This window comes from Rutidosis leptorrhynchoides, chromosome 2 (genome assembly GCF_046630445.1).
Source record: "Rutidosis leptorrhynchoides isolate AG116_Rl617_1_P2 chromosome 2, CSIRO_AGI_Rlap_v1, whole genome shotgun sequence".
NCBI classification, from domain to species: domain Eukaryota; kingdom Viridiplantae; phylum Streptophyta; class Magnoliopsida; order Asterales; family Asteraceae; genus Rutidosis; species Rutidosis leptorrhynchoides.
In genome coordinates, this window is record NC_092334.1 from 377,394,648 (window position 1) to 377,407,859 (window position 13,212).

A 13,212-nucleotide genomic window follows, 5' to 3' on the forward strand; every position below is an offset into this window, starting at 1 on the left:
CCTCCTGATGTTGGTGTCACTTCATTAGGTGTAGTGGTTGGAGTACGTGGAGAGTGCGGAGATGGTGTACTAGAAGGTTCTTGAACTTCTAGATATTCTTCATTCCTTGCAGTACTCTCGAATGTATAAGGGAGAAAGTCGTAGTTCTCCTCTTCGGGAACATTCCAATCCCATGTTGCTTCTTCATCAAACACTACATCTCGACTTGAGATTACTTTACCGGTCTTGGGATTGTATAACTTGTAACTCTTCGAACTTGAGTCATAGCCCACGAATATGAGTTTCTCGCTTTTATCATCGAGCTTCGTCCTCTTCTGATCTGGCACATGAGCATATGCCACACTTCCGAACACTCGAAGGTGTGAGATGTAGTGACCCGAACTTTTCCATGTTTATATATATTAAATGAAATTGATTTTTACATGATTAAGTGTTTCCAACATGTTAAGCAATCAAACTTGTTAAGAATTGATTATTTGAAATGAGTTTCATGTAGACAATTGACCACCCAAGTTGACCGGCGATTCACGAACGTTAAAACTTGTAAAAACGACATGACGATATATATATGGATATACATATAGTTAACATGAGATTATGATAAGTAAGTATCTCCATAAGTATATTAACAATGAGTTATATACATAAAAATGAGACTACTAAGTTAAGAAACTCGAAACGATATATATAACGATTATCGTTATTACAACGTCTTACTAAATACATATGTATCATATTAAGATAATGTTACACTATATTTAACATGATAAAATGATAATTATATATATCATTAAGTATGTTAACAATGAACTACATATGTAAAAACAAGACTACTAACTTAAGGATTTCGAAACGAGACATATATGTAACGATTATCGTTGTAACGACATTTAAATGTATATATATCATATTAAGATATACTAATATATCATAATATCATGATAATATAATAATTTAACATCTCATTAGATATAATAAACAATGGGTTAACAACATTAAATAAGATCGTTAACTTAAAGGTTTCAACACAACACTTACATGTAACGACTAACGATGACTTAACGACTCAGTTAAAATGTATATACATGTAGTGTATTTAGATGTATTAATATAATTTTGGAAGACTTCAAGGCATATATCAAAACACTAATACTTAACGAAAATGGGTACAATTACATTCCCATTCTTTTTTCATCAAGAATTCTAGTCGTATTCATATCCGTATTATACACAGCTTCTAGACGTACTTACTGTGGGTATATACCAATAGGAACTAGCATGGGCTTCCACTTTTGATCATGTCATGTATGACTAATCAATTTTAACTTCTACCATGAACTAGTCAACTAACTAGAACTCCTTTTAACCCCACTCATCACTCACCACTTACCACTCATCATTCACTCCATTTCACTTCCAATTCTCTTTCTAATTCTCTCTCAACACACACACACACACACACACACACTTATGAACGAATTTTTCCAGTAGTTAATCATCATCTTCATCAAAAATTACTTCAAGAATCAAGCTATAATCATCTTAGGAAGAACACTTCAAGAACACTTCGAAAATCCTTTCAAGTTTACTAGTTTACATCCAAGCTTTCTAATCCATTCCAAGTAATCATCTAAGATCAAGAAACCTTTGTTATTTACAGTAGGTTATCTTTCTTATTCAAGGTAATAATCATATTCAAACTTTGATTCAATTTTTATAACTATAAACTATCTTAATTCGAGTAAAAATCTTACTTGAACTTGTTTTTGTGTCATGATCCTACTTGAAGAACTTTCAAGCCATCCAAGATCCTTTGAAGCTAGATCATTTCTTGTCACTTCCAGTAGGTTTACCTACTAAACTTAAGGTAGTAATGATGTTCATAACATCATTCGATTCATACATATAAAACTATCTTATTCGAAGATTTAAACTTGTAATCACTAGAACATAGTTTAGTTAATTCTAAACTTGTTCGCAAATAAAGTTAATCCTTCTAACTTGACTTTTAAAATCAACTAAACACATGTTCTATATCTATATGATATGCTAACTTAATGATTTAAAACCTGGAAACACGAAAAACACCGTAAAACCGGACATACGCCGTCGTAGTAACACCGCGGGCTGTTTTGGGTTTGATAATTAAAAACTATGATAAACTTTGATTTAAAAGTTGTTCTTCTGGGAAAATGATTTTTCTTATGAACATGAAACTATATCCAAAAATCATGGTTAAACTCAAAGTGGAAGTATGTTTTTCAAAATAGTCATCAAGACGTCGTTCTTTCAACTGAAATGACTACCTCTTACAAAAACGACTTGTAAATTATATTTCCGACTATAAACCTATGCTTTTTCTGTATAGATTCATAAAATAGAGTTCAATATGAAACCATAGCAATTTGATTCACTCAAAACGGATTTAAAATGAAGAAGTTATGGGTAAACAAGATTGGATATTTTTTGATTGTTGTAGCTACGGGAAATATTGTAACAATTCTATACAAATCATAACTTAACAAACTTATATTGTATTATTCATGTATTCTAATATATATTATGTAATCTTGGGATACCATAGACACGTATACAATGTTTTGACATATCATATCGACCCATCTATATAATATATTTTGGAACAACCGTAGACAATCTATATGCAGTAATGTTGGAGTTAGCTATACAGGGTTGAGGTTGATTCCAAAATAATATATATAGTTTGAGTTGTGATCTAGCCTGAGGCTTGTATACACTGGGTCGTGGATTGATCCAAGATAATTTATATTTATTTATTTCTGTACATCTAACTATGGACAACTAGTTGTAGGTTATTAACGAGGACAGCTGACTTAATAAGCTTAAAACATTAAAACGTATTAAAAAATGTTGTAAATATATTTTGAACATACTTTGATATATATGTACATATTTGTTTAGGTTCGTGAATCGACCAGTGGCCAAGTCTTACTTCCCGACGAAGTAAAAATCTGTGAAAGTGAGTTATAGTCCCACTTTTAAAATCTAATATTTTGGGATGAGAATACATGCAGTTTTATAAATGTTTTACGAAATAGACACAAGTAAATGAAACTACATTATATGGGTGAATGATCGAAGCCGAATATGACCCTTTTGCTTGGTAGCCTAAGAATTAGTAAACCGATCTACTAATTGACGCGAATCCTAAAGATAGATCTATTGGGCCTAACGAACCCCATTCAAAGTACCGGATGCTTTAGTACTTCGATGTTGTTTTTATCATGTCCGAAGGATTTTCCGGAATGATAGGGGATATTCTTATATGCATCTTGTTAATGTCAGTTACCAGGTGTTCACCATATGAATGATTTTTATCTTTATGTATGGGATGTATATTGAAATATGAAATCTTGTGGTCTATTATTACGATTTGATAAATATATAGGTTAAACCTATAACTCACCAACATTTTTGTTGAAGTTTTAAGCATGTTTATTCTCAGGTGACTATTAAGAGCTTCCGCTGTTGCATACTAAAATAAGGACAAGATTTGGAGTCCATGCTTGTGTGATATTGTGTAAAAACTGCATTCAAGAAACTTATTTTTGATGTAATATATTCTTATTGTAAACCATTATGTAATGGTCGTGTGTAAACAGTATATAATGCTTTTTAAACCTTTATCGATAAAATAAAGGTTATGCTTGTTTTAAAAATGAATGCAGTCTTTGAAAATCGTCTCATATAGAGGTCAAAACCTCGCAACGAAATCAATTAATATGGAACGTTTATAATCAATATGAACGGGACATTTCAGTTGGTATCCGAGCGTTGATCTTAGAGAACCAGAAATTTGCATTAGTGTGTCTTATCGAGTTTGTTAGGATACATTAGTGAGTCTGGACTTCGACCGTGTTTTCTTTAAAAACGATTGCTTAACACTTTTGTTGGAAACTATATATTATTAACATGTAAATATTATGTGATATATTAACCTCTTAATGTGTTTGATATTGTGTGATAGATGTCTACCTCTAGTACAAATCTCATTGATTCACCTAATAATAATGAAGAGTCGAATATATTTTGGGAAGATTCACAAATTCCCGAAGAGGAACCGGAAGAGGAGGAACCGGAAGAAGAGGAACCAGAAGAGGATGAATCGGAAGAGGAGGAACCAGAAGAAGAAGAGGTTCCGGAGGAAGAAATAGTGATACCTACAGTAAATCGTTTAAATAAAAGAAAATCCTCAACTAACGGACCAAAGTTAAAAATGGTCAATGGTGTTTCTGCCGAGGAAGCAAAATATTGGGAAGATTACCAATTTTCCGATGAATCAGATCCCGATGAGGATTCCGATGATGTTATAGAAATCACCTCGACCCAATTTAATATAGCAAAAGAAAATAATAAGGGAAAAGGTATAAAAATAGAGAAACCCGATTCCAACCCCGATGAGCTTTATATGTATCGGCAACATCCGTATTTCCTAAAGTGTAACAATAACCCGGGAACCTCTAAACCACCAGGTTTTTCTAAACCATTGTGGAAAACGACGGCTCGTATTAGAGGAACACCATATATCCCTGGAAAATTAGGAAAGCGAACCAAGTCCGAAGAAGAAGAAACCAGTGATTCAGATTAGGGAGTTGTAATCATGTTGTGTATTATATGCATTATAGTGTGCTTGTACTTTTATGTTCTATGTAAAAATTGCTTGTATTGTTTGTTAATTATCTTTTATGAATCTAATCCTTGTCTATTTTACAGTATAAAAACAAAATGGACTTTAAGGGTAGACAACCGAATATTTTAGAAGACCTACCAGAGGATATGATTGAGGAAATCTTGTCTAGAGTCGGTCAGAGTTCATCAGCACATTTAGTTATGGCGAAATTAACTTGTCAAACATTTGAAAGACTTTCCAGAAATGCCTTAGTTTATAAAAGGTTTTCCTTTGATAGGTGGGGTATATCACATTGGGGAGACCGTAAGTTACACTGTGTTTTCTTTAAAGCATTAAATGCGGGGAACCCAAATGCAATTTTATGCTACGGTTTAAGAACCAATTTTGACTCAACATATCCCAACATAGGATTTCGCGAGTTAGAAAGAGCTTCTAACATGCAACATAAAGAAGCATGTTATACTTACGGGTTAGTGATGTTCGCTGCTTACCAAAGTGAGAAAAAGAATATCGGGTTACAACTTTTAAATAAAACCTTTCCACAAGTGACGGATTCAGTAGTTGTGGTGAGAAACAAGGTTTTTAGATTATTACGGGGCTGTTGGACATTACGAAACCCTCGTCCTTTTGACGACATTACAGCATGCTGCCTAGCCAATGGTCATAACGGTTATTTTCCACAAGACCAAGGATGGGAAGTCGTCTTAGTAAAATCGGAATGCATGACTTGTTTCTGGACTTATGAATTACGTGTCTTTATTTCCTTTGCTGAACAACTTGCGTATTAACTAGATTTATCTTCAAAACTGTCCTGTATCAAAGTGTAATATATTTCATGTTATATGTAATATAGCGAAGTTGTAAGTTTGAAGAATATTTGTATGTGATGTATTATTATAATCAGTTTTTCATATGGAATTGTAGTAGTTGAATTGTATATTAGCTACTAAGTATGAACTTAACGGGTAGGCAGTACCCGAATTTAAACTTATAAAACGCTAATACGAAGAAAAAGCTTTTATAAATGAGTTCATATTATGCTACGAAATACTATTGACTACTCTTAATATTCTGTATGATTAACTCGATTCAGTTGACTATTTTGAAGAAAATGGCACCGATTACTCGACAAACCATGAATATGAGCGAAGAGGAATTTCGTACTTTTCTTGCTACAAACATAGCTGCAGTACAGGCTGCGCTACATACCAACAATAACTCTGAATCTAGCAATGCAGCTAACGGCGCAAGAAATCGTGTAGGATGCACCTACAAAGAATTCACTGCCTGCAAACCTTTGGAATTTGATGGAACCGAAGGACCAATTGGATTGAAACGGTGGACCGAGAAGGTCGAATCGGTGTTTGCCATAAGTAAGTGTACTGAAGAGGACAAAGTTAAGTACGCTACGTATACCTTCACATGTACTGCGTTAACGTGGTGGAACACCTATCTTGAACAGGTAGGACAAAATGCTGCTTACGCACTACCATGGTCGGCATTCAAGCAATTGATGAACGAGCAGTACCGTCCTAGAAACGAAGTCAATAAACTCAAGGAAAAACTTAGAGAGTTACGAATATAAGGGTTCGACGTTACCACATATGAATGACGATTCACAGAGTTGTGCCTATTGTGTCCGGGAGCATTCGAAGATGAAGAAGAGAAGATCGACGCGTTTGTAAAAGGGTTATCAGTAAGGATTCAAGAAGATGTAAGTTCACACGAGCCCGCTTCTATACAGAAGGCAAGTCGAATGGCTCATAAACTCATAAATCAGATTGAGGGAAGAATTAAAGAGCAGGCGTCCGAAGAAGCCAACACGAAACAACTAAAGAGGAAGTGGGAGGAAAACGGTGACAAGAGTCACCATTACAACAACAATTACAATAACAATCGCAACAACTATCCCAACAACCACAACAACAATCGCAACAATAACCGCAATCCTAACAATAACTACAACAAACATCCCAACAACAACAACAACTATAACAATCATTTCAACAACAATAACAATCCCAACAACAACCTCAATAACAACAACGGCAACAAAAACCAAAAACAGCCATGTCATAGGTGTGAAGAAAATCATTAGGGGTTTTGCACGACATTTTGCAACAGGTGTAAAAGAAATGGTCATAGCGCGACAAAGTGTGAGGTCTACGGACCAAAGTTTAATAGAAGTAAAGGAACAAATAATGTCGGAATAAGTAATGCCGAAACGAATAGTGTCGGAGCAAGTAATACCAACGCTGTTTGTTATAAATGTGGAAAACCGGGCCACATTATTATAAATTGCCCGAATCAGGGGAATACTAATGGGCAGGGCCGTGGAAGAGTTTTCAATATTAATGCAGCAGAAGCACAGGAAGACCCGGAGCTTGTTACGGGTACGTTTCTTATTGACGATAAATCTACTTATGTTTTATTTGATTCGGGTGCGGATAGAAGCTATATGAGTAGAGAATTTTGTGCTAAATTAAGTTGCCCATTGACGCCTTTGAATAGTAAATTTTTACTCGAATTAGCAAACGGTAAATTAATTTCAGCAGATAATATATGTCGGGAGAGAGAAATTAAACTGGGGGATGAAACGTTTAAAATTGATTTAATACCAGTCGAGTTAGGAAGTTTTGATGTAATAATTGGCATGGACTGGTTGAAAAAGGTGAGAGCAGAGGTCGTTTGTTACAAAAATGCGATTCGCATTATGCGTGAAAAAGGAAAACCTTTAATGGTGTACAGAGAAAAGAACAACGCGAAATTAAATCTTATTAGTTGTTTGAAGGCGCAAAAACTAATAAGAAAAGGTTGTTACGTCATTCTAGCAGACATCGAGGAAGTTAGACCTGAAGAAAAGAACATCAGTGATGTTACCGTCGCAAAAGAATTTCCCGATTTATTTCCGAAAGAATTACCGGGATTACTCCCACATCGATCCGTTGAATTTCAAATAGACCTTGTACCAGGAGCTGCACCAATAGCTCGTGCTCCATACAGACTCGAACCCAGTGAAATGAAAGAATTACAAAGTCAGCTACAGGAACTTTTAGAGCGTGGTTTCATTCGACCAAGTACATCACCATGGGGAGCTCCTGTTCTGTTTGTCAAGAAGAAAGATGGTACATTCAGGTTGTGTATCGACTACCGAGAGTTGAACAAACTTACCATCAAGAACCGCTACCCACTACCGAGAATCGACGACTTATTTGATCAACTACGAGCCGTAATTTTCCACATTGGTTTAGAAAAACCTGGTGGTTTAGAGGTTCCCGGGTCATTGTTACAACTTAAGGACTTCGGGGGTTGACGATACATATAAAGTTCATCGGGGTTGGAATTAGATTTCTCTATTTTTATGCCCTTTCCCTTATTATTTTCTTTTGCCTTTTTAAATTCAGTTGGGGTAATTTCTATAACATCATCGGAATTCTCGTCGGAATCCGATTCATCGGAGAATTGGTAATCCTCCCAATATTTTGCTTCCTTGGCGGAAACACCATTGACCATAATTAACCTTGGTCGGTTGGTTGAGGATTCTCTTTTACTTAACCGTTTTATTATTTCCCCCACCGGTTCCGATTCTTCTTCCGGTTCCGATTCTTCTTCCGGTTCTGATTCTTCTTCCGGTTCCGACTCTTCTTCCGGTTCCTCTTCAGGAACTTGTGAATCAGTCCACGAATCATTCCAATTTACATTTGACTCTTCATTATTATTAGGTGAGTCAATGGGACTTGTTCTAGAGGTAGACATCTATCACATAATATCAAACACGTTAAGAGATTAATATATCACATAATATTCATATGTTAAAAATATATAGTTTCCAACAAAAATGTTAAGCAATCATTTTTAAAGAAAACACGGTCGAAGTCCAGAATCACTAATGCATCCTAACAAACTCGATAAGACACACTAATGCAAATTTTCTGGTTCTCTAAGACCAACGCTCTGATACCAACTGAAATGTCCCGTTCTTATTGATTAAAAACGTTCCATATTAATTGATTTCGTTGCGAGGTTTTGACCTCTATATGAGACGTTTTTCAAAGACTGCATTCATTTTAAAACAAACCATAACCTTTATTTCATCAATAAAGGTTTAAAAAGCTTTACGTAGATTATCAAATAATGATAATCTAAAATATCCTGTTTACACACGACCATTACATAATGGTTTACAATACAAATATGTTACAACAAAATAAGTTTCTTGAATGCAGTTTTTACACAATATCATACAAGCATGGACTCCAAATCTCGTCCTTATTTAAGTATGCGACAGCGGAAGCTCTTAATAATCACCTGAGAATAAACATGCTTAAAAAGTCAACAAAAATGTTGGTGAGTTATAGGTTTAACCTATATATATCAAATCATAATAATAGACCACAAGATTTCATATTTCAATACACATCCCATACATAGAGATAAAAATCATTCATATGGTGAACACCTGGTAACCGACAATAACAAGATACATATATAAGAATATCCCCATCATTCCGGGACACCCTTCGGATATGATATAATTTCGAAGTACTAAAGCATCCGGTACTTTGGATGGGGTTTGTTAGGCCCAATAGATCTATCTTTAGGATTCGCGTCAATTAGGGTGTCTGTTCCCTAATTCTTAGATTACCAGACTTAATAAAAAGGGGCATATTCGATTTCGATAATTCAACCATAGAATGTAGTTTCACGTACTTGTGTCTATTTTGTAAATCATTTATAAAACCTGCATGTATTCTCATCCCAAAAATATTAGATTTTAAAAGTGGGACTATAACTCACTTTCACAGATTTTTACTTCGTCGAGAAGTAAGACTTGGCCACTGTTGATTCACGAACCTATAACAATATATACATATATATTAAAGTATGTTCAAAATATATTTACAACACTTTTAATATATTTTGATGTTTTAAGTTTATTAAGTCAGCTGTCCTCGTTAGTAACCTACAACTAGTTGTCCACAGTTAGATGTACAGAAATAAATCAATAAATATTATCTTGAATCAATCCACGACCCAGTGTATACGTATCTCAGTATTGATCACAACTCAAACTATATATATTTTGGAATCAACCTCAACCCTGTATAGCTAACTCCAACATTCACATATAGAGTGTCTATGGTTGTTCCGAAATATATATAGATGTGTCGACATGATAGGTCGAAACATTGTATACGTGTCTATGGTATCTCAAGATTACATAATATACAATACAAGTTGATTAAGTTATGGTTGGAATAGATTTGTTACCAATTTTCACGTAGCTAAAATGATAAAAATTATCCAATCTTGTTTTACCCATAACTTCTTCATTTTAAATCCGTTTTGAATGAATCAAATTGCTATGGTTTCTTATTGAACTGTATTTTATGAATCTACACAGAAAAAGTATAGGTTTATAGTCGGAAAAATAAGTTACAAGTCGTTTTTGTAAAGGTAGTCATTTCAGTCGAAAGAACGACGTCTAGATGACCATTTTAGAAAACATACTTCCACTTTGAGTTTAACCATAATTTTTGGATATAGTTTCATGTTCATAATAAAAATCATTTTCTCAGAATAACAACTTTTAAATCAAAGTTTATCATAGTTTTTAATTAACTAACCCAAAACAGCCCGCGGTGTTACTACGACGGCGTAAATCCGGTTTTACGGTGTTTTTCGTGTTTCCAGGTTTTAAATCATTAAGTTAGCATATCATATAGATATAGAACATGTGTTTAGTTAATTTTAAAAGTCAAGTTAGAAGGATTAACTTTTGTTTGCGAACAAGTTTAGAATTAACTAAACTATGTTCTAGTGATTACGAGTTTAAACCTTCGAATAAGATAGTTTTATATATATGAATCGAATGATGTTATGAACATCATTACTACCTCAAGTTTAGTAGGTAAACCTACTGGAAGTGACAAGAAATGATCTAGCTTCAAAGGATCTTGGATGGCTTGAAAGTTCTTGAAGTAGGATCATGACACAAAAACAAGTTCAAGTAAGATTTTTGCTCGAATTAAGATAGTTTATAGTTATAGAAATTGAATCAAAGTTTGAATATGAATATTACCTTGAATAAGAAAGATAACCTACTGTATATAACAAAGGTTTCTTGATCTTAGATGATTACTTGGAATGGATTAGAAAGCTTGGAAGTAAATTAGTAAACTTGAAGGGATTTTTGAAGTATTCTTGAAGTGTTCTTCCTATGATGATTATAGCTTGATTCTTGAAGTGATTTTTGATGAAGATGATGATTAACTACTGGAAAAATACGTTCATAATAGTGTGGGTGTGTTGAGAGAGAATTAGAAAGAGATTTGGAAGTGAAATGGAGTGAATGATGAGTGTTAATTGGTGAGTGGTGAGTGGGGTTAAAAGGAGTTCTAGTTTGTTGACTAGCTCATGGTAGAAGTTAAAATTGATTAGTCATACATGACATAATCAAGAGTGGAATCCCATGCTAGTTCCTATTGGTATATACCCATAGTAAGTACGTTTTGAAGCTGTGTATAATACGGGTAAGAATACGACTAGAATTCTTGATGAAAGAAAAGAATGGGAAAGTAACTGTAACCATTTTCGTTAAGTATGAGTGTTTCGATATATGACTTGAAGTCTTCCAAAAGTATTTTAATACATCTAAATACACTACATGTATATACATTTTAACGGAGTCGTTAAGTCATCGTTAGTCGTTACATGTAAGTGTTGTTTTGAAACCTTTAAGTTAACGATCTCAATTAATGTTGTTAACCCATTGTTTATTATATCTAATGAGATGTTAAATTATTATATTATCATGATATTATGATATATTAATATATCTTAATATGATATATATACATTTAAATGTCGTTACAACGATAATCGTTACATATATGTCTCGTTTAAAAATCATTAAGTTAGTAGTCTTGTTTTTACATATGTAGTTCATTGTTAATATACTTAATGATATGTTTACTTATCATAATATCATGTTAACTATATATATAACCATATATATGTCATCATATAGTTTTTACAAGTTTTAACGTTCGTGAATCACCGGTCAACTTGGGTAGTCAATTGTCTATATGAAACCTATTTCAATTAATCAAGTCTTAACAAGTTTGATTGCTTAACATGTTGAAAACGTTTAATCATGTAAATATCAATCTCAATTAATATATATAAACATGGAAAAGTTCGGGTCACTACAGTACCTACCCGTTAAATAAATTTCGTCCCGAAATTTTAAGCTGTTGAAGGTGTTGACGAATCTTCTGGAAATAGATGCGGGTATTTCTTCTTCATCTGATCTTCACGCTCCCAGGTGAACTCGGGTCCTCTACGAGCATTCCATCGAACGTTAACAATTGGTATCTTGTTTTGCTTAAGTCTTTTAACCTCACGATCCATTATTTCGACGGGTTCTTCGATGAATTGAAGTTTTTCGTTGATTTGGATTTCATCTAACGGAATAGTGAGATCTTCTTTAGCAAAACATTTCTTCAAATTCGAGACGTGGAAAGTGTTATGTACAGCCGCGAGTTGTTGAGGTAACTCTAGTCGGTAAGCTACTGGTCCGACACGATCAATAATCTTGAATGGTCCAATATACCTTGGATTTAATTTCCCTCGTTTACCAAATCGAACAACGCCTTTCCAAGGTGCAACTTTAAGCATGACCATCTCTCCAATTTCAAATTCTATATCTTTTCTTTTAATGTCAGCGTAGCTCTTTTGTCGACTTTGGGCAGTTTTCAACCGTTGTTGAATTTGGATGATCTTCTCGGTAGTTTCTTGTATAATCTCCGGACCCGTAATCTGTCTATCCCCCACTTCACTCCAACAAATCGGAGACCTGCACTTTCTACCATAAAGTGCTTCAAACGGCGCCATCTCAATGCTTGAATGGTAGCTGTTGTTGTAGGAAAATTCTGCTAACGGTAGATGTCGATCCCAACTGTTTCCGAAATCAATAACACATGCTCGTAGCATGTCTTCAAGCGTTTGTATCGTCCTTTCGCTCTGCCCATCGGTTTGTGGATGATAGGCAGTACTCATGTCTAGACGAGTTCCTAATGCTTGCTGTAATGTCTGCCAGAATCTTGAAATAAATCTGCCATCCCTATCAGAGATAATAGAGATTGGTATTCCATGTCTGGAGACGACTTCCTTCAAATACAGTCGTGCTAACTTCTCCATCTTGTCATCTTCTCTTATTGGCAGGAAGTGTGCTGATTTGGTGAGACGATCAACTATTACCCAAATAGTATCAAAACCACTTGCAGTCCTTGGCAATTTAGTGATGAAATCCATGGTAATGTTTTCCCATTTCCATTCCGGGATTTCGGGTTGTTGAAGTAGACCTGATGGTTTCTGATGCTCAGCTTTGACCTTAGAACACGTCAAACATTCTCCTACATATTTAGCAACATCGGCTTTCATACCCGGCCACCAAAAATGTTTCTTGAGATCCTTGTACATCTTCCCCGTTCCAGGATGTATTGAGTATCTGGTTTTATGAGCTTCTCTAAGTACCATTT